This window comes from Giraffa tippelskirchi, chromosome 3, assembly GCF_054371585.1.
Source record: "Giraffa tippelskirchi isolate mGirTip1 chromosome 3, T2T-mGirTip1v1.2.pri, whole genome shotgun sequence".
Lineage (NCBI taxonomy): Eukaryota > Metazoa > Chordata > Mammalia > Artiodactyla > Giraffidae > Giraffa > Giraffa tippelskirchi.
This window is the reverse complement of record NC_137277.1, coordinates 54,088,825-54,115,818: the sequence shown is the minus strand read 5'-3', so window position 1 is coordinate 54,115,818 and position 26,994 is coordinate 54,088,825. Positions and strand designations below refer to the sequence as shown.

At 51.3% G+C, this 26,994-nt stretch overlaps 1 protein-coding gene across 2 annotated transcripts in view; it reads right to left on the bottom strand.

The window, feature by feature from the left end:
• CUEDC1 (CUE domain containing 1) overlaps positions 1-22,949 on the bottom strand; it is an 83,572-nt gene extending 60,623 nt beyond the window's left edge. For both annotated transcript variants that reach the window (XM_081585298.1, XM_081585299.1), the window contains exon 1: positions 22,827-22,949. The gene's annotated coding sequence lies outside the window, so the exon portion shown is untranslated. The remainder of the gene's footprint in view (positions 1-22,826) is intronic.
• Positions 22,950-26,994: the final 4,045 nt, after the last annotated feature.

Genomic DNA, 26,994 nt, shown 5'->3' with positions numbered 1-26,994 from the left:
AGACAGCCTGAAAGCCCAGAGAGCAAAAGAGTCAGAGTTAATTAAGGAGGCAGAAAAAGTCTGTCTTCATTCTTCCTTCCCTCCTCCCTGCTCCTCTGGGTCTGGCGTCTAGTTTCAAGGAAGCTCCTGAGGCAGGGCTCTTGAGCCCGGACCCAAAACCAACAACGGCACATGGAAATCATTGAACAGGAGCAGCTGGGCCAACAGGGCTTCTAGGATCCTCACTCCAAAGCTGTCCAGCTCTCCAAATTTCCCAGAGGTGTGTCAAGGAGCCACTCCCCACCCATCCTGAGGAAAACCTCATGGTCTCAGTCCAAATACTGTTTGCTCTCAAACAAAGATGGCACAAGTTCTTGCCACCAAGGTGGGATTCCTCCAGGGGGCAATGGGCCATTCTGTAGGCCAAACACTAATAACATAACATAGATATGTGGCAAATACTACCTCACCTAGTTTCACAACTACCCAGTGAGGTAAGTACTGTTCTTGTCCTGACTTCACAGATGGTGAAACTGAGGCTTAGAGGAGATAATGAACTTACCCAAGCTCAACAAGGAACAGAGGGCTGATTCAGACTCCTGCACTCTGACTTCAAAACCTGCCACTTGGATATTCTAGTACCTAAGAAACGAGCCTTGTGGAGCTTCTTAGCCAAGGGTCCTTGAGGTTTCCATGAGGTCCATGAACCTCCCCCAAGGACATCAAATGCACAATTTAACGTGTTTGGATGTGAATGCACTTCTCAGGGTAAAAATGGGTGTCAAAGTTCTCTTTAGGTTATAAAACGGGTCTGGAACCCAAAAAGAGGTTAACAAGTGTGGGCCAATGAGATGATACCCCAATCAATGATTTGCTAAGTTGACTCCAGGACACAGATCTTTTAACTTGAGTCCTCTACTTTTTCACTTCACTTCCTTACATTCTAATGAAAGTCAAGAGGGAAGCTGAATTTCTCCAGAAATAGAGGATGCGCTGGCAGTTTAGAATTAGGCAACTTAGCACTGAAAATCTCCTTGGCCTGCTTGGGAGAGAGTATCCAAGCACCACACTGTCGGGGAGGAGAGGGAAAGGTGAACAGACCGGCCCTGCGGATGAAAGAGATTTCCTACCTAGTGTTTTTTTACTTCTTTTAGTCACTGAAAAACAAGTTCCAGCATTGTCCCAATTCTTGCTTGAATTCAAATAGCGGAAAATACATTACCAGCAGTCCCAGACTATCAGAAATTCACAGGGGGAAGAAAGTTTCTGTTCCAAACGAATTTGCTACACATGTAAAGACCACTGTCTGTCTATTCATAAAACCAATGGTATCCAAGGACTTTCCTAGTGGTCCAGTGGCTAAGACTCCACACTCCCGATGCAGGGGGCCCAGGCTCCATCCTTGGTCTGGGAACTAGATCCCACATGCTGCAACTAAAATGATCCTGCATACCACAACTAATGGCCCAGCACAGCCAAATAAAATAAATAAATACTTTAAAAACCAACGGTACCCCTGAACTGGGCCCACTGTCCTCATTTTCAGATGCTCCAAGACAGCAACCAATAACAATGGTGCTGTTGCCCACATTTGACAGCCAATATTATCAAGCATGAGCTCCCCTGGTAGCTCAGCTGGTAAAGAAACGGCCTGCAATGCAGGAGACCCCGGTTCAATTACTGGGTCAGAAAGATCCCCTGGAGAAAGGATAGGCTACCCACTCCAGTATTCTTGGTCTTCCCTGGTGGCTTAAACGGTAAAGAATCTGCCTGCAGTGTGGGAGACCTGGGTTCAATCTCTGGTTTGGGAAGATTCCCTTGAAGAGATGGCAACCCACTCCAGTATTCTTTGGCTTCCCTAGTGGCTCAGATGGTAAAGAATCTACCTGCAGGGCAGGAGACCTGGGTTTGATCCCTGGGTTGAGAAGATTTCCTGGAGGAGGGCATGGCAACCCACTCCAGTATTCTTGCCTGGAGAATCCCCATGAACAGAGGAGCCTGGCAGGCTACAGTCCATGGGGGCACAAAGAGTCAGACACGACTGAGCAACTAAGCACAGCACGGCACATTATCAAGTATGCATTTCATGCTTCACCCACACTTTCTCATTTAATCCTAACTCCAACCCTATGAGGCAAGGGCATTATTATCGCTGACTTACAGATGACAAAATTAAGACTCAGAGAGGTTAAACAGCTGCCCAAGAACACACAGCGAGGAAGTGACAGAACCAGGATTCAAGTCTGTCTGACCCTGAAGATGGGACCCTAGACCAAGATCACTTAAAGCAGATCTGCAGACCAAACTGTTAGTTGTAGGTCCTTGGAGAGATAAGTACAGGAAGAGAGAGTAAAGAAGACTTTAGAGAAGTTCCAGCAATTTGATATCGTTACACACTCAAGCGTGTGACGGCAGACTTGTCTCTCTGAATAGAGAAAGCATACAGACTAGCCCCGACACGTCAGACTTGTGATGGTCGTGCTCAATGGGCCACATATCCGTCCCCAAATGAATGAAATAAACCACTGGTCCTTCACCTCAGAGTTTGAGAAACACTGTCCTAAAGCCCCCTACAATCACAGCCCCTATGCTGCTCAAAAGAGGCCACTCCCTCAGGTGCCCCCTCAGCAGAACAGTCTTCTAGCAGGGCACTCCTCAGGCTTTTACATGCCCACAAATCACCTGGGCATCTTGTTAAAATGCAGACTGATGTGGGCAGCTCAAGTGGGGCCCAAGACTCTCCATTTCTAACCAGGCGGCATGGGTACTGCTGGTGTGGGGACCTGGCATCAAGGAGCAAGTTTCTAACTGCACATCATTCTGGAGCAGCTAAGGTGGTCCTGGGAACTCCACTGGACAAAACCACCCAGAACCCAGCAACGGGCCCAAAAACAGGCACACCCCCTGGAGCTGGCTGTGAGAGGGCAAGATGCCCTGCATGGGACTGGGCTTCTATCATAGGCAACCTCGGAAACACACCTTCCCTACCCTAGCTTGAGCGTGGGACACCAGGGGGCCCTTTTTTCCTAAGTTGCAGAAACAAGGCCTCAAAGGCAGAGAAAAGCAGCTCTGAAGCATTTGCTACCTATAACCAAACCACAGAAGAAGTATTCTGATTAAACTGTGCTTTCTGGGGCTTCCCTGGCGACTCAGTGGTAAAGAATCCTCATGCCGATGTAGGAGACATGCATTTGATCCCTGGACCAGGAAGATCCCACATTCCGAGAAGCAACTAAGCCCTTGGGCCACGACTACTGAGCCTGTGCTCTAGGGCCTGGAAACGGCAACTACTGAGCCTGAATGCTGCAATTACTGAAGCCTGCATGCCGTAGAGCTGGTGCTCCACAAGCGAAGCCACCACAGTGAGAAGCCCTCGTACGGCAACTAGAGCAAAGCCCACACAGCAACCAAGACCTAGCACAGCCCATAAATAAATACATAAATGCACAAATTCTGAAAAAAGAACATTTCAGGCTTTTTCAGAGAAGTATATTTCTCTTTGAAGTGCTCTTCCTGTCTTTTAAAAAAAAGAAATTGTGGATTCTCAATTCAATGGAAGACGACTAGTCAGCAATAAGAGAACACACACACACACTTTATACATACAGCAACATGGATGAATTTCAGGAATATCACATTAAGCAAAAGAAGCTCACACCCCCCCACACACAGAGACAACTGTGCTTCCTGCCTTGGCTCTGCTCGTTCCACCCTGTGGCTGGATCTCCGACAATGACGCCCTGGGGAGGATCACCACACATGCACTTTGGGTCACCCTCAGAGGGCAGAAATGGCTCCTCAGTGGCCACTCCAGAGGGAAATGGTTCCCACTTCCTTCAGGTTACCTGTCCTGTTCCCTGGAAATTCTTGACTGTAGAGACTTCCTCCTTATTACCACTCTGTCTCTCCTAATTCAACCTATGGCCCAAGGAGTACTTATTAAGGGGGCTGCTGCTGCTGCTAAGTCACTTCAGTCGTGTACGACTCTGTGCGACCCCATAGATGGCAGCTCACCAGGCTCCCCCGTCCCTGGGATTCTCCAGGCAAGAACACTGGAGTGGGTTGCCATTTCCTTCTCCAGTGCACGAAAGGGAAAAGTGAAAGTGAAGTCGTTCAATCGTGTCCGACTCTTAGCGACCCCATGAACTGCAGCCTACCAGGCTCCTCCGTCCATGGGACCATTCACAATAAAAGGTTCAGATCTCCCACACATTAGGGATTCACTCTTTCATTCAAAAATTTATTTGGACCAACTGCCACGAGTCTGGTCCCATGATGGGCTCAACCAACAAGTGCCACTTCCTCACCCTTTTCTAAGAGGTAGGGAATAAATGACCAATGGGACCATGAAGCCATTAACTCAGGCAAAGGGCACTGCCTGTTCCTGGAGCCAGAAGGAAGGTGAGCTACGCCGCAGTTTTCCCTCACGCATGGATTCAGGGAAAGGCAGTCCTAGGGTGGGGCTGGGCCCTTGAGGCTGATGCTACCTGACACCACCTCCTTCACCCCCCTCATAACAGGGCCTGAGAGTTACTGACACACACAGCAAACACAGCCAGAGGGGCTTGATGTCTGAACCAAAAGTGTCTGGACAAGACACAACCCAGGCTGGGGAGAATCAGGCTGAAAAACCAACTCCGGATCTCAGCTGACTCTCATGAAACCACGAACTGCTTTCTTCTTTGCAAACCCAAACCACATTCTCCTACCTCCAAACCCTGCTGTGTGCTACTTCCCTACAAGATGCTCTCACTCATGTCAGTACTTGCGACAGCCAAAAACATCTCCAGACACTGCCAATGTCTCCCAGAGGGACAAAACCATCCCCATTTGTGAATGCTGCACCGGGGGTGGGGGTGGGGGGTGGCCTGAAACCCTGGCTGTGCATAAGAAACACCTGGGGAGCTTCTGAAACTCACCCGTGCCTGGGCCCACCTCACACACATTTTAATTCTGGCCTAAGACTCTACAAGTAAACAAGGATGTCTGTCACTTTACAGGCCTTTTATATTCCTTTAACGTGCTGGTTGGTTCATCCATTACACTGAATTTCTCCAGAAGCATGAACTACACTTTTTTCCCCTCTCTCCACGAAGCTCCAGACAGTGCTCCATGCAGCACCTATTTTATGCTAATCAGAAGAGTTTGGAAAGTTCTTGAGCCCTCTCCACCCCCACTAGATCAAGAAGTCACTTCAGGTAGCACCATCTCCCCCAGATTCAATTGTATATGACAAGAATAATTTATTAACACAACCTTCCAAGTTTCACGAGAAGAAGGGGGCAGAGGAGGGGGCCGATGAGAGTCCTGACTGTGGTCTCAGTGCCCAACCTCTGAAGGAGCCCCCCTCCATGCTGTCGCTTGGGTGTAAGGACCCTTTGCTAACCGGCCAGGATGCCCGCCTATGTGTACTCAAGTTTACTGACCCCGCTCCACCTTTCTTGGCCAGAATGGAAGGCATGAGGCCAAGGCACGGCTGCAACAGTAGAAAATCCAGTCTACCTGACAATGCTGTTTCCCTCGGGCTGATCATGACTTGGAATTAAACTCAGGCCCAGAACTAGCCTTTTTCTGAGACCCAAAGGCAAGAATCTTACCCCACACCTTGCTTGCTTCAAGGGTTCCCCAGGAGGATCTGGAGAACTGATTGACAGAGGCCTGGCCAGTGTTGACCGGATGCAGTCAAGTTCATGTCCTGCCTCCCAAACTTCCCACACCTGAGGCTACCCCTGCAGGCCACCTTTTCAGAGAAAGCCAAAGAGGGATAAGGTGTCAAGGAAGATCTGGCTCTTAACCCCTAGCAGCCCGAAGTGGAAATGTATTCATCACTCACAGGCTGCTTAGAGAGCAGACATGCCATCCTTCCCAATTTTTATACTTGGGCTTCCCTGGTAGCTCAGACGGTAAAGAATCTGCCGGCAATGCAGGAGACTAGGATTCGATCTCTGGGTCGGGAAGACCCCCCGGGGGAGGGCATGGCAACCCACTCCAGTATTCTTGCCTGGAGAGTTCCATGGACAGAGGGGCCTGGCAGGCTACAGTCCAGGGGGTCACAGAGTCCCATACAGCTAAGGGACTAACACTTTCACTTTCAACACTAAAGACTAAACAAAGGGTAGGAAATCCCAGGGGCCAAGCTTCCCCCCAAAACAGCAAAGGCTATTCAAGCTCTCAAGATCAGATTTCTCACAAAAATTCACTGGCTAGTACATAAGGATGTAAATTGCCATGTGGTTAGGTTACATCTAATGAGTGACTTAGTATCTTCTCTGATATTTTCTCCTTTGATATTCATTGCCAAAAGGATGAGTGAGTCTTAAAGAGCTGCTTCAGGTGGCACTGGCCAGCTTGCTAAAATCTGTCTAGGGCACCAGACCCTTCCATTCTAGGAGGCCAGCACGATAGTGATTTTTTTCCTCCCAAGCTTCCTTATCTCCTCTCAGTTACACATAGAAACACAGACACACACACAGACACACACACACACACTGTTTCCTGGAGACTGAACACATCCTCCTGCTGAGGTTTCTCTTCATTCTCCAGAAGGAGCTGTGGAAACCCGGGCCTCCAGGAAACCAGCCGGGGAGGGAGGGGGCTGCGGAACAGCCTTCCTCAGCCGCAGGCCGCCCTCCGCGCGGCCCCTCCCTGCCCGGGCCTGGAGAGCCCGCCGCGGGCGCTGAAGGGCCCCCACCGGGGACAAGGCCGCCTCTGATAGCCCGCGCTGCCGCGGCTGGCCGGGTTGCCATGGCCACGGCCCTCCCGGAGGCGGAGGCGGCGCTGCGCCCGGACACCCGTCCCGACCCTCCCCGCGGCCCCCGCCCGTCTCCTGCGCCCCTCAGCCGCCGGAAGCGCCGACGCTCCTCAAGTCAGAAGACGCCGTCCTGAGGGGACGAAAGCGCTGACGGCTCCCCCTGCCTCCCTCTGGCCTTGCCTCCTCGCTCAGCCGCGCGCTCTCGGGCCGCGGGCCGCACTGCGCGGCCCTCACGGTCGCCGCGCCCGGACCCTCGGCCGGGGCCGCCGGGCGGGCGGCGCAGGGACGCAGCCTGAGGGCGCGGGCCAGGCCCTCCTTCCCCCGGCCCCCGCGTCCCTCCCGGCCCCCGTCCCGAGGAGCCAGCCGGGCGTCTGAATAATTCAGCTCTCAAACTGTCCTGTGGTCAGGGGGGGTTCTTCATTTATTTTTTGAAGAGATCTTCAAATTTTTTTGAAGAGGTGAAACTGTCGTTTCACCACGGGAAGCAGTTTAATCCTAAACCTGGCTCTGGTTTGAGACCCAGGACCTCCCAAGACTGCAGGGAAAGGGCCGCTGAACTTCCTGAACCCAGCCGACCGCCTGCCCAGAAGCGGCTCCGAGGGGCGGGGGCCGGCACAGGTCTCCAGGGAGGAACTGAATTATTCGAAAGCCCCGAGCGCCAGCCCCATAGACTGCCTCTAGTGGTGGGTCCCCCGTCCCCTCCAGCGTCCCGCACTCCCTCCCCGCTCCCCACCCACCCCCTGAAGGCCTCGTGTCCACTCTGACTCAAGAGTACTGAGCACACAGTGTTACCACACTGGCCACAGGTCCCTGGCATCCGGCAGCTTTGGCTTCCCTTAACCATCCTAGCTGATATTTTACCGAGCTTTCATATCATATAACTGGCACAATAACCCTATGAGGTAGGTACTATGAATATCCGCATGTCACAAATGAGGACACAGACTGGAGGAGGTTAGGAAATCCCCCCAGGTCGTACAGCTAGCAAGTGAACGGTGAGGATCCAGACCCAACTGTCTCATTCCAGACTTTGTGCCTTAATCCCCACGTTACATGGACAGAGCATCTTCAAAGAGCGGAACTAACTCAGCCCAAGGAAAGTGACATGACTTGCTCATAGTCAGCCCACTAGGACAGTGTCAGACAAGGACTAAAGAGCCATAATCTGGACTAACATCATTTCCACAATCGCAGTGTCGACTACAGAGGTGAAAACACACTCAAAGTACTCCTTCTTTTACAATGTTATGGTCTAATGGCCTATAAACATAGCTTGACCCAGGCAATGTACCATGCTAGTCCTGTCCACTTCCTTCAGTCTCTGCTCCGTGACTTTCCAACAAACAGCTCCCCTACCTCCAACAAAACTTAAATTCTCTCTCACACCAATATAATCTCTCTAATCCCCCTACAGGGCAATACAATCTCCAAGATTCCTAACCACACCACCCTGCCAGCTCATATTTATGCAGCACTTTATATTAATAGTTCTCAAAGCTCTCTTACAGACATCCAGTCAGCTCAACAACCCTTGAACCAGGTAAGCATCAGCACCTTTTTTGAGGACTGCCCCCACCCACATTCACAGGGGAAAGGGCCCAAGCCAGGTGGTACTATATGACCATGTGCTCCTGGCCATCACTGATTGGACCAGCAGGAGACAACTAACAGTAAGGGACCAATCAGATTCTTCTCTCAGGGATCTGAATCAAAGGTCTGAAGTACAATCCAGTCTGAATACAATTTTCTAGAAGGAAAATGGGTATATCTGGGGGCTGAGGACCCATGACATCTAGCATACATCCACAGAAGCAAGTGGCATCCTGCAGTTCCAGGCACTTGGGAGGCCAGCGGTATTTCCTGCCCTTGCTTCTTGCATTCTCGTTGGCTTCAATCAGCTCAAGTTGGTTTCTGTTACTTGCAATCAGTAGAGTCTGAACTAACAGATGGGATGGATAATTATCCTCCTTTTGCAGATGAGGAAAGAGGCTCACAAAGGTGGAGTGACTAAATGAATATCACAAGATTAAATGTAATAAAGGAGAGGTTAAAATTCCTGCCATGTGACTCCCCTTCGGCCATCTCTTGCCTCCTTCCCTGGATTAAACAAAGTGGCAGGTGTTCCCTTCTTGTTAGTGTTTTTAAAAAATATATGACAATTGATGATAAGTGATTAGGCTGTAGGCACTCTAATGGATTAAAACCAGAGATAAGAAATACAGGCAGCACTCGCCCTCTGTGATGGCCCACACACTGTCTGTTGAGTGTGCTTCTCTCTGAATCTGAATAAATTCCCTTCTTACTTATGACCAACCTACATAGCATATTTTAAAGCAGAGACATTACTTTGCCAACAAAGGTCTGTCTAGTCAAGGCTATGGTTTTTCCAGTGTTCATGTATGGATGTGAGAGTTGGACGGTGAAGAAAGCTGAGCACCGAAGAAGTGATGCTTTTGAACTGTGGTGTTGGAGAAGACTCTTGAGAGTCCCTTGGACTGCAAGGAGATCCAACCAGTCCATCCTAAAGGAGATCAGTCCTGGGTGTTCATTGGAAGGACTGATGTTGAAACTGAAACTCCAATACTTTGGCCACCTCATGCGAAGAGTTGACTCATTGGAAAAGACCCTAATGCTGGGAAGGATTGGGGGCAGGAGGAGAAGGGTACGACAGAGGATGAGATGGTTGGATGGCATCACCGACTCGATGGACATGGGTTTGGGTAAACTCCGGGAGTTGGTGATGGACAGGGAGGCCTGGCATGCTGCAATTCATGGGGTTGCAAAGAGTGGGACACGACTGAGCGACTGAACTGAACTGAACTTACAAAAAATAAAAATAAAAATACAAAATCCTCTCCTTTGAAACCATGAAGACAACCCTTTATCCCTCTATACTCCCAGCCTCCTTTACAGTTAGGTTGGAGCCATGTGAGAAGTTCTGACCAATTAAATGTGCATAGAAGTAACAGGTGTTAGTTCCTTGGTAAGGCAGTTAAAAGCCAGGGACTGGGGAACTGTGATGGCCCCATATTCCAGATGATGTGACTACCAGATGAGGGGAGGACTGTCTAACCCACGTCAGGCTTCCTATGAGCGCAAATGAAACCTAGTTTGTGTCAAGCCACCACAATGTCAGAGTCTGATTATTACTGCAGCATAGTCCAGCCACTCTCCCAACTGAAACACACAAAATGTTCAACCGGGGCTCTTCAGCACACTTCTCTGGTCTGTAGGATGCTGTAATTGTCTGTCTAACATTCGTTTAACAAATATTCCTAGAACCCCAAGACTAGATGCTGTAACGGGTACAGCCAAGAGCACAGTAGTTAAAAAAAAAAGACCCAATTTATCTCTTCAAGGTGGCCCCTATCTGGTGACCCATAGACCGGACTTTGGGACTAAAAGCAGTTCTGCAGGTGTGAAGGCGGGACCTCCCCCTGGGCCTCTGGCTAAACTGCGCCCCAAGAAAAGGTAAGCTGCCAGAAGGCAAAGACAGCTTGTCCCAACGACTCCAGGAAGGTGGCAGCCAAGACTGAGCCACACCAGGTTTTCACACCCTGGGCTCTACCAGCTGCCCCCCTGCCAGCCACGTGGACACATACAAGTGCCGCCCTTGCCCTGGGCACAGAACAGAAGGGAGAAGGCATCGGGGAGGAGCCATCAGTGCAGGTGGCTGGTAGAAAAACAGGAGCAATAAGACACAGCTCATTCGCCCTCACCCTCCTCTGCAGCTGGAGTATCTCCTCTGGAATTACCCCCCTGCTTAATTTATTCTAGCCCCAGAAGTCCCCAACACCTGAGCTTTCTTCCCCCCATCCCTTGTAATTGAGGGCCAACCAAGAGAAATCACTCTGACTCTTTCTGTCAAAAGCTAGATGAGAAGAGAAGTGAGGCAGACAGAGCCATCACATACAGTTATGTGGGCTGTTCACTACACAGAGGGTCCACCCGTACGGACAGATGGGGCTGAATCCAGCCTCTGCTCGGCTTACTAAGTCGTGAACCCTGGAGAAAGGGTCCTTTCTTCTAATTCACACAAAGGTATATGCTGTATGCTGTGGCCCCAGAAGCACTGGAGTGGGGGCTTCTCCACAAGGAGTGAAGAAGTTTGGTGATGGGTCCACAGGAATGTATTGTACTAGCTTCTCTAAGTTTGGGTATATTTGAAAATTTTTATAATAAACTGTAAAACAAAGAAAAAAAAACACATCCCACACCCTAAGTGGCTACTACTTGGACAAGTTACTTAGCCCTCAGCCTCAGTTCCCCCATCTAAAAAGACAATAATCCCTGGCGTATAGGGTTGGTACAGGACTAAATTAAATAACTGAAGTGAAATGCTTGACACAAGTAAATCCTCTTACACATGGGAGCAGTGTAAGAACAGTAGGTATTGGTACTTCTGCCTTGCAATGCAGGGGACGTGGGTTTGATCCCTGGTCTGGGAAGATTCCACATGTCTCGGAGGAACTAAGCCCATGCCCCATAACTAGAGAGTCAGTCCACTGCAAGGAAAGATCCCGAAAGCCACAACTAAGACCCAACACAGCCAAATACCTATTTTCTTTAAAAAAAAAAAAAAAAAGTATCTGCTGCTGATGGCTGGGGCAGGAAGGAAAATGAGGCAAAACAGGGGCAACGGGGCTTTGTGGAGAAACACAACCACTCTGGGTAAAGTGTGCCATGAGGTCAAAGGAAGTCTGAAAACATAACCACCCTGTCACCATCCCTAAACTGGGTGGCTGGTATGAGGGAGTCTTCTTGCAATCCCTCCCTCCCAAGTGGACTTCGCCTTCCTCTGGGGACCACAGACTCAGCTCATGATCCAAAGGAGAGTCCACAGAAAGGTCACGGAAAGTAGGTCAGAGAAGGATGTGCCCCTCAGCTTCCTCACAAACTCATGAGACAAACAGGGTGACTCCAGGACCTGGAAGGTTCCTGAGTTCTAGAAGAAAACAAGAAGTCCCCCAAAGTGTACCAGGGAAACCAGGTACTAATTAACACAGGGAGGGGCCCGCCCCGCCCCCTTCATGGGGTAGAGTTGGAGTCGCCATTCACATCCCTAAAGATCAAAAATTATGTTTGCGCTGTCCAGTTGTATGGGATGAATTTTTACATTAATATCCTCAAAATTATCACTGCTATATATGAATTTCACCAGTGGTTTGCCATTTAAAAATGCATGAGTGTACACTTAGTCACGTCCGACTCTTTGCGACCCCATGGACTGTAGCCCCCCAGGCTCTTCTGCCCATGGATTTCTCCAGGCAAGAATACTGGAGTGGGTTGCTATTTCCTCCTCCAGGGATCTTCCCGACCCAGGGATCGAACCCAGGTCTCCTGCATTGGCAGGTGGATTCTTTATTACTAAGCCACCTGGGAAGCCCCATTGAAAATGATGCACACCCAACCCCCAATCCATTTCTCTCATAAGGCCTATTCCTCCCCCAGAGCCTCTCAGGGCTGGAGAGGGCTGGAGGTGGCAGTGGCACAAAGCCCCTGGGGGCCCCCACCCTTGGCTCGAGCCACCAAGACCCTTGTGTCGGCCCAGCTCTGCCCTGGGAGACCCACACAGAAGGCCTCTGGTTTCCGTCAAATATCATCACACTCACTCACACCCTCTCTCTTTTCCAAGATGGAAGCTAATAGGATGATTCATTCTCTTATTAAGTCAACTCATGAGAAGAAAGTCACCCAAGTTCTCAATTCTCTCTCCTTTGAGCACAAGCCACTCCATGGCTCACCCCCATATATGTTTCACAGAAATACAATAACAAAGAAGAATTTCCACTAACAAGCCCATCCTTCCCCTTGCCTTTCATGTCTCAAGAATTTGCTATCCATATCCATGGCAGTTTCCTAAGTTTCTGAAGCTGTCACAGCTGAGGGCTGGAATGGAAAGACAGGCTTCCAAATAAAATGTGATAGGAGAGCAAAGAGACACGTGGCCCTTAAATCCGCAGTGCAGCCCCTCACAGCAGAGAGCAAAAACCCACCAAGAAAATGTCCTTCTCTGTCTCTGCCGGCGCTCTTTGGCTGTCCCAAACTTAGAAACAGCTGTTTCCCTATAACTCCAAAAAAAGCTCTCATATGCTCCGTCTCCTCATTCTTTCCAACACTGTGATCTGTACACTTAATCTACCTCCAGGCTCAGCTTATCCCTCCCTCGGCTCGTCAAACAACAAGAGGAACAGTGGACAAGTAAGAAGTATTACACGACAACAAAGCCCTCTTGAAACACCATCTAGAGTCAGCAGCCTGGCTTTCAGGGTTTAGACCCCAGTGCCTCAGTAACCTGACTGTGTGCCCTTGGGCATGTTGACTTAGCCCTCTGAGTCTCCATCCCCTCATCTGGAAAGTGGTAAATACTACTATACACATAGTGGGTTGAGTAAATAAATGTATCCTCTTAAAATGCACAGAGAGGTGACTGGCATACGATAAGTAGGTAACCAAAATGTAATTATTGTTAGACCATCACAGCCAACTAATGCAATGCATGCATGCATGCTAAGTTGCTTCAGTCGTTCCAACTCTATGCGACCCCATAGACTGTAGCCCACCAGGCTCCTCTGTCCATGGGGATTCGCCAGGCAAGAATATTGGAGTGGGTTGCCATGCCCTTCTCCAGGGGATCTTCCCAACCCAGGTATCGAACCTGTGTCTCTTACATCTCCTGTATTGGCAAGAGGGTTCTTTACCACTAGCGCCACCTGGGAAGCCCCATCTAGTGCAATCAAGTGCAATAGGAACTATTATTACCAGCTCTAGTTAACAGATGTGTTCAAAAGCCATTTGTTGTTGTGGGTACAATAGCAGATTAAACTCAAGAAAAGTACAAACTAAGAAATTAAGTGATCTGCTCAGGAAGACAGTCCATACACAGCAGAGCTCAGACTGGATCTCTAATCTTGGACTCTGAATTGCACTCACAAATTTCACACTCTAACAAGTTCTCTCCCTCAGGCATGGAAATTTGAGAAGTCCCATGGATCAGCATCAAAAACAGATTTCAATTCTGCAAGCCCCAGAGAGTGGCAATATCTCAAGGGAATGTTGCCGGATTTGCCAAACAAAATTAATTTCCATTTGTTTTCATATTCCAAGAAAATATACCAAAGCGGCCTGATGCCACCCCATCAAAAGTGTCAAAAGACCCCTCAAGGCCAAGGATGACAATATTTTCGACCCCTCCTGAACAATATTTCAGGCTCCCTTGGGAGGCTCCTAGGCTGTCAGCAATTTGCAAAAAAGGTCAGTGCAAATCATTTGGGAAGGCATTTGTGCTGGCCTGGCCTAAGACATGTGGACTTCTGCCAAGCCCATAGTTTTTAAAAACATGCACTGTCTTCACCCTTGATAAACAGCAGCCAGGCTACAGAAATATTTCCATTACACCCAAAAGCCTGCTTGCCATCACAACTCATTGAAATGGATGTTTCCAATTTGAGGAGAGTTCAACAAAAACATCGAAGAACACCCCAACCTTTCCAGCAGAGGTAACCATTCTGGCATTTAGGAAACCTCTAAACACTATAAAGGGTGTTTGTGGACACAGATTATTTGGTAAACACATGCCCTCATGCCCACAGTCTAACTATATCTAATACATGGATTGAGCCCATTTCTTCCAGTTCTTTTATGAATGTTTATGCATTAGATTTCTACACAAGTACTTTTACCAATGCTCTTTGTGTGTTTCAAGACTGTGATGAAATCATTGCATGGCTATGCTTGAGAAAACTAGTATTATAAAGAGTTTAGCACTATACCCCTGGCTCTAACAGCAACTAGCCACTGATGATATGATTTCATGAAATGAGGATAATAACAAATGTTAAGTTGAAGCTGAAACTCCAATACTTTGGCCACCTCATGCGAAGGGTTGACTCATTGGAAAAGACCCTAATGCTGGGTAGGATTGGGGGCGGGAGGAGAAGGGGATGACAGAGGATGAGATGGTTGGATGGCATAACCGACTCGATGGACATGGGTTTGGGTGGACTCCGGGAGTTGGTGATGGACAGAGAGGCCTGGCGTGCTGCAATTCATGGGGTCGCAAAGAGTCGGACATGACTGAGTGACTGAACTGAACTGAACAAATGTTAGCAGTAGCTAACGTTTATTGAGAACTTACGATTTGCCAAGCACTGTGCTAAGGCTTAATGAGTATTTGATCCTCACTAGCAACAATTAGGGGATATTATTTTTCCCATCATATGGGTCAGGAAACTAAGACTCAGAGAGATTGAGTTAACTTGCCCCAAGAACACAGCAGCAGCTAGCAAAGGTGGATTCAAACACAGGCAGTCTGACTCAGAGTTTTTAACTACATACTATAGTTCTTTTTCAAGGTGTTTAATGACCCAGGACCACAAATTCCTCTAGGAGCAGTCTGGATGATCTTCAAAATCCTTCCTGGCTTTAAAATTCAATGGTTCTCTCTTTTAGAAATAAAATGAATTTATGACTTGGAGGAATAAAATGCATTGGTGCTGTAACACTGCTCGGGTGGGATGAAACATGTGTCTGCCGCACCCAGAGCCAGTCAGGGGAGGGAAGGCGCTGATTTTCTGAGATAATGATGCCCTGTGAAACCACCAGACTGGCCACACACCGTCTCAAAGAGAAACGACAGCTTGAAGACAGCATCTTAGAGGATGCACCAACTCACAAAAGTCTGCAAGTTCTCAACTATCAGCTCTCAAACCTTCATTTGTCTTTATTTTTTTTTTTAAGGAAACTCGGATGCAAGAGGACGCAAGTTGTAAGGATACGGGTATAAGATGTGGGGAGGGTGGTTTGTGGCACACTGACACCTGGCTTTCCTCCTAGCTTTGCACCTGCTCATGCAAAACCCACTTCATCCAGGTAATCTGTGTTTTGCAGCTTCCCTACGACCTCGCAGCCCTTGCAGAAGTCTTGTAACTGTGTGGGGTTTTGCCCTACACACATCTGCTGATACCGTCATACATTGCTGCCCAGTCCATAGACACAGAGATGCTCAATGGCTGCCTCCCCTGACTGTATCTCTGACTCATCTTCCTCCTCTCCCTGCTTAGTGCAGGAGTTCCCTGCCCGCCCACCTTGCCACTCGTGGCAGCCAATGGTGAGGCTCTCCCAGCAGCCTCCTCCTCCTCTTGCTCGCTCTAGCTCACGCTCTCTCTCTCAGCTCCTGGTACAGCCTGAAACCGAAACTAATCTCAGACCTGAACAAAGTGAAATCGTTTCCTAAGCCCGATCACCCTACATGACCGCAGAGGATCTTCTCATCAGAGCTCCAGATTGAGCATGCTGGTTACAGGGAAAAGAAGAGTTGTGCAGGTGCCCCCTAGAACTCAACGCTTCCTTAATGAATAGGTAAGAAGCAGCAAGAGACGTGCCACAGGGGCTTCTGCTGCTGCTTTTCTTTAATTTGCACAAGTCCACTGAAATTCACCCCAGGAAGTAAACTTCACCACTCAGTATTCTAAATTCATTGTCCAGCACGGGCTCCTGTTTGGCTCCTCCTTAATCAGATTCTCTTCTGAGAGCAACCCTTGTTCCTTTGGCAAGCTCTGTAGCCATCTTGCTGAATGCAGCTTAGGTAACTAGACCACATGCTTTTCCTAAATTTGAAAAATGCAGCCTTTACTTTCATGCTGGGAACAACAAACTACAACAAACAAAAAAGGCAAGTCATCATCAATGAACATAATGTCCGCCCTTGATACGGTTTCAAAAGAATTATACACACTGAGAAAAATCCCAAACTGTTTCGTTCATCACGCTTGCCCCCAGCACACTTTTGGGTGCCTCTCTCTGTTGCTGGGGGCATCGTGTAATGATTCAGTTGCTGGCTTAAGCAAAACAGAATTGAAAAGGTAAACGCATTGGCCAACAAGTGTTTGGTAAAAGAGGAATAACTTTTGGATTGTCTGCTATTTACTCTTCATCCAACAAAGTTTACTGAAGGCCCTATAGGTATGCCCAAGTCTCTTCTAGTTGCTGGGCCAAGAGGGTGACAGGTGAGAGTGATAGTTGCTCAGTCGTGTCCGACCCTGTGCAAGTCCATAGTCTGTAGCCCACCAGGCTCCTCCGTTCATGTAATTCTCCAGGCAAGAATACTGGAGTGAATAAGATGACCACTAGCTCCCACTGGGCCATTTTCAGAACATTTTGTGAGTAGGAGCTGAAGCTTTTCTCTAGTGCCAACAGCCAGCCAAACAGTCAACTACTTGTGGGTTTCCTGCAGCCCTCTTCACAAGGCATGGATTCTATCCAGTAGGGCTGTGGGATGCCCCCAGAGTGCACACCCCCTGACAGGGATCAATGCAGGGCAGCACCCAGCTGTGGGCAGATGTGGTCTGTGTCTTGGCTCGTTAATGAATGACCCACTTAAGGAGACAGACATTCTTCAGTCACTTTAACAGGAAAATGAGGGGTTAGGCCAGATCTGAGCAACATTCTAGCTCAAAAATTCCAGCTCGTTTTCCTCTCCCTTTGCTGAGCTGACACAGATCTCGAGGAGCCTCTACTTCATCTTCCTGTCTCCAGAGGAAACCTCTTAAACCACAAAGACAAATGGAACTTGCTCCCATTTCTAAAGACCTTCAGGGATGGCCATTCCCCTCAGCTCCTGTGAGTCACTTGTCCTCACATCCTATCTGGAATGTTGTCCTCAGATCTTACTTAAGTCCTTCCTCTGCAGTTTACATTCATTCACCGCATGTCCTGCTTCTAAGTATGGAGAGACAAGAGTGAATCACTGTGTTCTGGGCGATAACGCTGACAAGATTTTTATTTTTTCTTCAGCGTGTTTGCTCAGGCAATAGAGGAGGTGACTATTAAAAACTACAAAGGTACAAGGGGGCCAACTAAGGCAAGGGTGCTGCAGGATCCAGAAAATTCAATTCTACTGAGGAGTTCACAGAGTGGGAGAGCAATATATATACTCTGGCCAGATCAGAAGGCTGGGGGCAGCAGCCCCTTTAACCCTCACTCAGCTCAAGTGCCCCCTCCCGCAGGAAGCCCTCCCTGCCTAGTTCCTCCTCTGGATGCCAAAGCATCTGCCTCTTCAGCACTTTATTTCAGTGCAGCATTCACCATGGCAACTGAAGTTCTAGGCTGACATATTTGTTCCTCCCAACTAGAATACAGGCATCTCTCAGGCAGGGTCACGTCTTAGTGACCTTTGTACTCAGGGTCAGGCTCCAGGAGGATGTCTGGCACTTAGCCAGTGGTTCTCAGTAGACGGTGCTAGGCTGAACCCTCAGCACGTCCCAACGATGCTTGAATGTTGCACTGTCAGCCCTTCACTCAGAGTACGTCACCCCTCCAATCCCACCACCCCATCATCCCCACCTCTCAGCCCTCAGCTCAGTAGGGGTCTCTCTCAGATTTTCTCTAAAGATGTAAGCTCTGTAACCAAGCCTCTTGGGTTCAAATCCTGGTGCTGCCACTCTCCAACCATGCAATCTTGGATGTGGTATTTAACCTCCTTATGTCTCTGCTTCTTCACTGAAATATAGATTTAACCTTTCATAGGATCTTGTGAGGATTAAATGAACTGATACACGAGAAGCACTTGGAATAGGGTCTGACCCATAGCGAGTGTTCAGTGAGGCTGGAATTATTATGTCCCAAGCCTATGGCTTCATAGAAACCCTGACTGCTTCTACTCTTGACTGTCATTGAGCCTACCCATCCCCCACTAGACCCCCTTCCTCCAGAATCAATGTTAACAGTAATCTAAAAAGTCAGTCAACTCTCTTTATTGATTATGATCCTCCCCACCACCACCCCACCTTCACCAGCTTAGAAGGGAAATTTTCCAAAGAAAAGGGAGGAGAGTTGGTTCCACAGCAGGGCTACGAATGCTGAGTCATTCCGCCCCCAACGATATTTCTCTGCCATTACCCTTGACACGTCAGGCTCATCTCCCCCCTGTGTGTTCCCCTCTGCTCAAAATTTAAGCCTCATACCACTCCATCCCACATCTCCAAAAGCCAGCCTCAGCCTCTACGGTTTTTACCAAAGATCTTCCTTAATAATAAGAAGCCTCAGAACGTTAGCACCCGAGTGCAAAAATAAGAATGATAATAATAGTTTCCACTCTAAAAGAGGAATTGCTCTTCGTCTGGCATATTATATCCTGTCATTTTTTTCTAAAGCTGAGAAACTGAAGCACCTACAAAGTCATAGAGTAAGATGGAGAGCTGGGAGTGCAACGGGGAAAATGTATGTAATTTCAGATCCTACATGCTAAACCACGAAGCCATTCTAGAAATGGACACAGAGTGGCCAGATTGTCTCCTGGGGGTGGAAGTTAGAGAGATTTGGAGCCTTTTTATCCCACCAATCATTCCTCAGTGCCTTTCACAATTTACGAAAAGGGAGTTTATGTTGACAGGCACTGTTACCGTATTTGTCATTTATGACCTGTTTTAAAGATAAGAGTGATAGCTGGATTATTCGGAATCTATTATATTGTTCAGACACATCAGAGAGGCCTACTGGAAGGCTGAAAGCAGAGGACATCAGAGAAGAACTGAGTGAGCCAACACAACCAGCATCCTCACCAACCGAGGGCAGCCGCGGTGGCGGCAGGCAGACAAGTCCTGGCCCCTGAGGAACGTGCACCTCTAGTCACCACCGCAGGACCCTTACATCCCACCTACAAAACAACTGTCAAGTCCCAAGTAAGGGGCCGCCCACTGGACCAGAGCACCCCCCAGGTCCTTTACGGTTCTCACTTCCTGAAAGCGTAAAAGCCAAAAAAACAGAGAACTTCACCTCCTTCCAGGGCAACTTGCATCGTCAAAGGGGATCCTTGTCTGATTCCCAGCTTCTTGTTCCCAAGGCCCTAGAACACTCCGGCCTATCCCGCTCATTGCCAGGACCAGGGGAAATCTATCAAGGCAAAGTACAGATAGGAAACCCTGAAGGAAGAAACAAGTCTAAGTGCTACTATCTGCTCAACACTGTGTGTGTTAGTCAAAGAAAAACCTCCAGGAACCACCATTGTCTGGGCTCACTGGGACCTGAGAAGGGCTTCTCAATACCAAGCAGAGAAGCCACAGATGGCAGACCCTGCTAAAGGCTCTTCCAGATCCCCAACAAGGATGATGCCCCCAACACTTGGGCAGCAGCCCAGGGCCCCATGAGCTTTGGTTAAGAAAGGAAAGGCAGGCCTGGTCTCCTTGCAGACACACTGGGGATGGTGACAGCCATTCCTTTTGGCTTGCTCCCTCTTGCCTAGTCCATAAGGATCTAAGGAACCCGACATGAGTTTGAGCAAACTCTGGGAGACAGTGAAGGACAGGGAAGCCTGGTATGCTGCAGAACATGGGGTTGCAGAGTTGGACCTGACTTGGTGCCTGAACAACAAGGAATCTACCTCAATCCTGGCCTTAAACAGCTCTGCACAAAGACCTCCTCAAAAGGAGGCGTGTCCTGGGACATCCCTGGCGGTCCAGTGGTTAAGACACCCTGGGGCGTGGGGTGATCCCTGGTCAGGGAACTAGGATCCCACATGCTGAGCGGCTCAACCAAAAAGTGAAAAAAAAAAAAAGGAGAAGCGTCTTTCACACTTACACTCTCCACTGAAGCTCATTCCACCACCTCAACCCCACTGCCCCAAGAATGAGCTGGGACTCTTATAGCACCTGGCTCCTATTTTGTTGTGACACCATCCCTCACCCTAACCCCTTTGTGCTGTGCTTAGTCGCTCAGTCGTGTCTGACTCTTTGTGACTCCATGGACTGTAGTCTGCCAGGCTTCTCCGTCCAAGGGATTCTCCAGGCAAGAATACTGGAGTGGGTTGCCATTTCCTCCTCCAGGGGATCTTCCCAACCCAGGGATCAAACCTGGGTCTCCTGCAGGCAGACTCTTTATCATCTGAGCCACCAGGGAAGTCAAAGTGAAAATCACTCCGTCGTGTCCGACTCTTTGCGACCCCATGGACTATATAGTCCATGGAATTCTCCAGGCCAGAATACTGGAGTGGGTGCTGATCCCTTCTCCAGGGGATCTTCCCAACCCAGGGATTGAACACAGGTCTCCCACATTGCAGGCAGATTCTTTACCAGTTGAGCCACCAGGGAAGCCCCTAATACCTATACTGACCTCTAATTCAACAGCTCTGTGGCGCTGGCCTAGTTAGTGCCCAGAGCCTTCTCACCACAAAGGCAACAAAATCAGCCCCTGGAGAACGGCCACCCCATTGGCCCCCATTCTGTGGCTCACTGTCAGGAGCTGGGATCCGGTTCAGAGTTTCCAGGTCTCCATGGCCACAAGCCCAAAGTTGCATCGGAAGGTCATGAGAAAAGCCCTCTTGAGAGATCTGCTCTTCACACCCTGGGACTATTCACTGACTCAACACAAAAGAGGGAACTGTTCTGAATCACCTAGGCTGAACCACAGATTCAAGATCTTAACAGGGGTCCCAGTTCCAAGGGGCACAGTGACCCTCTGATACTGCCTACAAAATGTGTCTCTGCACACCTGCCTGTGTCAGAGGGAGGGAGGGGGGAGTTAGAGTTTTCACCAGATCCTCAAAGGGGCCCATGACCCCTACCTCTGGCTAGGGGTCACCCCCACTAGAACTCAGCCCCCCCCCGCCATATTATCATCCCTGGGTCATGCTAGTTGCCCAAGGTCTTTCTCCTACCTAAGGATGTGTCCAGGCCTGAGGCCCCACTCCTGGTCCCTTGCCTCCTGCTCCTTCTAGCTGCAGAAGGTGGACTGGGGCAGGGGTGGGGGTGAGTTCAAAGCCAACCCTCCCCCACACACCCCGCAGCTTCCTGGTGACCTGAGCCAGGTTTCTCTCTTCATCCCAGAGATGCCATCCTCCATGCAAACAGAGGTCCCAAAGACCTCATCTGCCAACAGCAGAGAGGGCCCCATTTCACACTTGATTCCTTGCCACCAAATCTCATGGTGAAATTCCTTCTCTGAGAACTCCTGGCGTCGCTCATCTCCTTCAGGCACACCTGGCCAGCTCCACCCAGGCTGGCAAGATGAGCATGCGTGGCAAGGAAAAGGAACGAGAGGCTCAGGCACCTCCCCGAGTCCTTTCTCCTGGACCAGGTGGCTCAGGGTGCTCAGGACGCCCAGCCAACAGGAGGGCTTACTCCCGGTGCTCAGCAAGCTCCTGCCTGAGCGGTACGAGGTGAGGGAGGTGGTCCTGTCTCCTAGGTCACCTCTAGGACAACTGAAAAATTCCCAGTCGTTCCCCCTCACCCTCCGATCTCACCGAAAGGAAGAAAATCTAAAAGCTTCCTCCGCTGACATCAGATTCCTCTCCAGGAATTTCCTTTTAGTGTAAATTTCTTGGAACGAAAACTTCTTTCAAGGAGAAAAGAAACGGACAGGCCCGTGCTAGGTGTAAAACGAACAATGCAAGCCGCAAACGGAGAGGAAAGGATGAATTAGCGCCAACACCACCCCTCTGGAGCTTAGAGCACGGGGCACCGGGAGCCGGAGGGGCGGGGGCCGAGGGGCGGGGACGGCGCCCGGTGAACTTTCCCTGGCCGAGCCCCGGGAGATGCAGTTCCCGAGGGACCGGGTGGGACCAGAGAAAACGAAGCCGACCTCGGCGCGAGCAGGAAGCGCACCTCCCCTTTTCCTAAAAGGAGCTCAGGCCCCGGCAGGCGCCCCCCGCCACCGCCCCGCCGCCCCCTGCCAGCCGTCGCCAAGCAGCCGGCTCCCCCCGGCCCGGGCCGAGCGGGGAGGGGCGCCCACACAAAAGGGGCAGCGACCGGGGAAGGGGCTCCGGGCGGCGCCGGCTCGCTGAGGCCTGGCCCGTCTTTCCGCGCCGCCCGCCCGCCCGCCGGCGACCACCCGCCTCCCCGCGCGCTCCCCTCCCGGCCACCCCGGGTCCCCGCGCGCCCCGCGCGCCCGCGGCCCGGGAGGCGGCGGCGGCGGCGGCTGGGGAAGGACGCGGAGCCGGACCCGCCGCGCGAGGCTGGGGCGGCGCGGGCTCCCAGCGGCCGCCCCAGGAATCAAACTCGCGCCCGCCCGACCGTCGCGGCGGCGCCTCGGCAAGCGGGCCCGGAAGGTGGGGCCGAGCCGCGCGCGGGCCGGGCGGCGCCGGCGGGGGCGAAGGGGGTCTTACCGAGCAGCCGCGCGCGTCCGCTCCCCGGGGGCCGGAGGGGCCGCAGGGGCCGGGGGCTGGAGGCGGGGCGCGGCCCCGCGGCGGCGGCGGCGGCGGCGGCGGCGGCGGACCCGGCGCGGCGGCGCGGCCCGGGCGCGGGAGGCGGGGAAAGCGAGGCGCGGCCGGCTTCCTAGCGGCGGGCGGCACGAAATGCAGCTGTCCCTGCGCGGCCGCAGCGAGGCCACAAGTGGGGCCGCGCGGGGAGGAGCGGGCCTGCGGGCGGGGCGCGGGCCGGGCCGCGGCCCCCCAGACCCTCTCCGCGGCCGGCCCCTCGGAGAGGGGAGGGAAGCGGGGTCGGAGGCCGCCAGCGACGCCAATCGCAGGGGCTGGGGCTGGGGGATTGCGGGGGGGGGGGGGCGGGCAAAGACGAGGCGGATCCCCGCGGGACCGACCCCCGCGGCAGCCACGGCGACTCCCGGCTGGAGGGCCGGAGGACGCGATCGGGGAGCCTCGGTTCCCCGGGCCGCGCGGGGCGTCTTGCTTCTCCCTGCTGCGGGAGCGGCACCGGGAGAGGGTGGGGCGGGACACCCGAGCCCTCAGCTGGGGGTGGGGGGACCTAAAAGCAGGACTGCCCCAGAGGGTGTGGCCGCGCCTCTGGGGCCTGGGACAGCTGAAGTGGACAGGATGGCGGCCCCCGGGGAGTTAGGGTTCAGGAGAGGAAACAATAGGTTGAGATCAGAGGAGATCAAGAAATCAAAGTTATTACCGATTCACACCATCGGATACCACTTGCCATCTCCCCGCCTCCTCCCCAGCATACCAAGTCACCTCAGGGGCGTCTGAACTTTGAAAAGTTCTCCCAGGGAAGAACTTGTTTAATAAATGGGAAATCAGCTTTGGCTCTTCTTTTTCCACGTGTTTGTTTCAGATCCCAATTAGGGCATGGGGGTAGGGAGGGTCAGGTGCCAAGCATCCTGCTGTGAAGAGGAGCTACCTAAGGAAGGGATCTGAAACCCATGAAGGGCAGTTCCAGTTCTGCCCCCAGGGCAGTTTGCCAAGGACCCGCACCCTCCTCCTGGACAAGCCTGCCTTAGAGACCCACTTGCCCTCTGCAGATCTTAGGGAACAGCACCCCCCCCCCCACCAGGGCTTGCAGTCCCCTAGCCTGCTGAGGCAAATCTGTGCTAGCCACAGAGACATCCGAAGGTAAAAACCACAAACCAGAGTGCACCAGACACCCATGTGTTTCCATCATTTGCTTGTCGAAGGTGTTTCTTCAGCAGGTTGGGAACCTGGAAGAGGGAGAAACCTCAGAACCGCAACTTCTGGGGAGGCCCGCTGTTGACCTGTCGAGTTGAGCTCCGGGCCCAGGTTCCCAGACTCCTCCAAGGACCTCCTCTCTCCCACCCACCTCTCCGCAGGCCCCTTCACTCCGTGGTATATTCAGTTTTGGGGGCCCTTCAAACTCCTAGAGGTGGACCCCAGGTTAAAGATCCTTAATCTAGACGGACTGACCCACGCCTCCGTGATGACTCCTGTCTCCTTTCCCAAGTGCTCCTCACCAGATTATATTACACTTGCCCAGGGCACAGTTCATCTGCCACTTTTCTGCTTACTTGTGAGATCCCGCTGCAGTTCCTCTCCCTGTCGCCTTGGCATTTTGGAGCTGGGAAAATGCATCTGCAAACTTGAAGTTTTTGCTGTTAAGCGAGTGCTCACGGAATCTTTTTGTACATTATTCATATAGTCATCAGATGAAACTGATCACTGTAATGGTCACTCCTCCTTGAAGAATGCTTCTTAGGCATTGGTAACATACGCTTCCTTCTGGGGCTCTCTTCCAGGAGGCTTTTTCTCAGACTCCTTCCCTGCCTCTCACCCCCACTGGATAACCTCCCTCGCTCCCACCACTGCCTGTGAGCTGAATGTTCCCCAGGATCCCAGGCCAAACCACCCTCCTGGGTTCTAGCCCCACACACCCAGCTGCCTACGGAGGCTCCCCACCTGTGGGACCCTCGGACACCCCAAATGCAAGGAGGCAAGAGGCCCAGAGCATTTCCTTCCCATCCCCATTCCATCTGGCTTCACAGCTGGAAACCTCAGTGCGTAGTCTCCCTTGCCCTGCGATCTATTGGTTATCAAGTCCTGTTCCTTCCTCCTCACTCTCCTGTGCTGTGCTGTGCTCAGTCGCTTCAGTCGTGTCCGGCTCTTTGAGATGCTATGGACTGTAGCCCACCAGGCTCTGTCCGTGGGATTCTCCAGGCAAGAATACTGGAGAGGGTTGCTATGCCCTCCTCCAGGGGATCTTCCCGATCCAGGGATTGAACCTGGGTCTCCCGCATTGCAGGCGGAGTCTTTAACTCGAGCAACCAGGGAAGCCGCCTCCCTCTCCTACTCCCTTTCTTTCCCTGCTCTGCCCTGGTTCAGGCCGCTGTGTCTCTGCCCATCACAGCACAGGAGAGATCCCTTGGCTTTCAAGCCCTTGCCCTGCTGCCTGCCTCAGGAAACCTACTGGCCCTTTCTTTCTCTCTCTTTGCTTCATACCTACAAACGCTACAGAATGTGCCCCAGTAAGAAACCCTCACTCCAACCTATCCTCAGGCCGTTGCCCTATTTCTCTCTTGCCCGTTTATCAGTAAATTTCCTCTGAGAAGAAACCAACCTTGCATCCCCTCTCTGCTTCCTCAGTCCCTTTACAACCCTCAGAATCCAGCTTCGTTCCTCATCATTCCAGAGTCACCTTTTTCCAGGAGGCACCAGCCAGCTCACAGTCATTTCAATCTAAGGGCCTCCTCCCCACCCTTCTCTTGCCACGAGGTGCTCTGAACACCTCCTTGAGGTGACTCTTAGCCCCAAGGCCTCCTTGGTTTTTCTACCAATTCATTCCTTCATTTCTTTAGCTCTGCCTGCCTCAGGGACATTTCTAGGGCATAGTCCTCTCCACTTTTCCATAAATCCCGCCATTTCCAGGGTGGTCTCATGGATACCAAGCCCTGACCACCCCACCTGTTGCTGCATGACTCTGGGTTGCTTAACTCCCTCTGTGCCTCAGTCTCCTGATGGGTATTTGGGGCTCATGACAGTGCCTACCTCAAAAGACTGTGGGGAGGATCATACAAATTCACACACGTGATGTGCCCAGAACAGTGCCTGGCACCTAAATGTTCGATGAGTGCTGGTGTCGGTGCCCATAAGGAGCGTGTTGGACTTCGCTGGCAGTCCAGTGGTTAAGACTCTGAGCTTCCACCCCAAGGGGGACAGATTCCATCCCTGGTCAGGGAACTAAGATCCCACATACCCTGTGGCATGGCCCAAAAAATAAATCTAAAATTTTTTTAATTAAAATGTGTTAGGAAACAAAGAGTGTGTTGAAGGTCCGTTCCTGGGCCTGCCCCCTCTCATGAACTCCTAGTTGGACGGGCTGCCCCACAGCCGCCTCTCCTTCAGCATGGCGGCTCTGGGATCCTTCATCTCTGCCTCTCCTGTGGCGGATTCTCTGCCTGGAAGAGCACACATCCCATTCATCCAAGTTACCACTTCACCCACCGGCTTCCTCCTCTCCCACCTTCACACCCCCAGGTGCCTCTGGCACTTCCCTTGAACCCTCTTGCCCCGCATAATAGGCTGCTCCCACGGACTCCTTCTGTCCAGCCTGCTGGCCTCTATAGAGCACATGGTATTGTGGCTGAGCTCAGTGAATGAGATCCTATGAGGTCATTCCTGTCTTCTGTCTCAATGCTCACACCTTCCAGCCCAAGGCCTGGCTGGTCCCATGAGTGTGTAAATATTTGCCAAAGGACCAACTTGGGATGGGTCGTGAGACCTGCCTGGTGTGCCCTTAATAAAACCAGGTATTCCCTTCGTTGGTAACTGTTTGTAAGGTCCCAGGGGCCCTGCCTTCCTGTATGAAGACTGTCAGCTTCTCCTCTACAAGGTGATGGGGTGGAGACTGTTCTTGTTTAGTCCCTCAGTCATGTGTAACTCTTTTGTGACCCCATAGACTGCAGCCCGTCAGGCTTCTCTGTCCATGGGATTCTCCAGGCAAGGATATTGGAGTGGGTTGCCATGTCCTTTTCCAGGGGATCTTCCTGACCCAGAGGTCAAACCCCCGTCTCCTGCATTGGCAGGTGGGTTCTTTACCACTCAGCCACCAGGGAAGCCCCAGGGGTGATTAGGTGTAGATAAATGG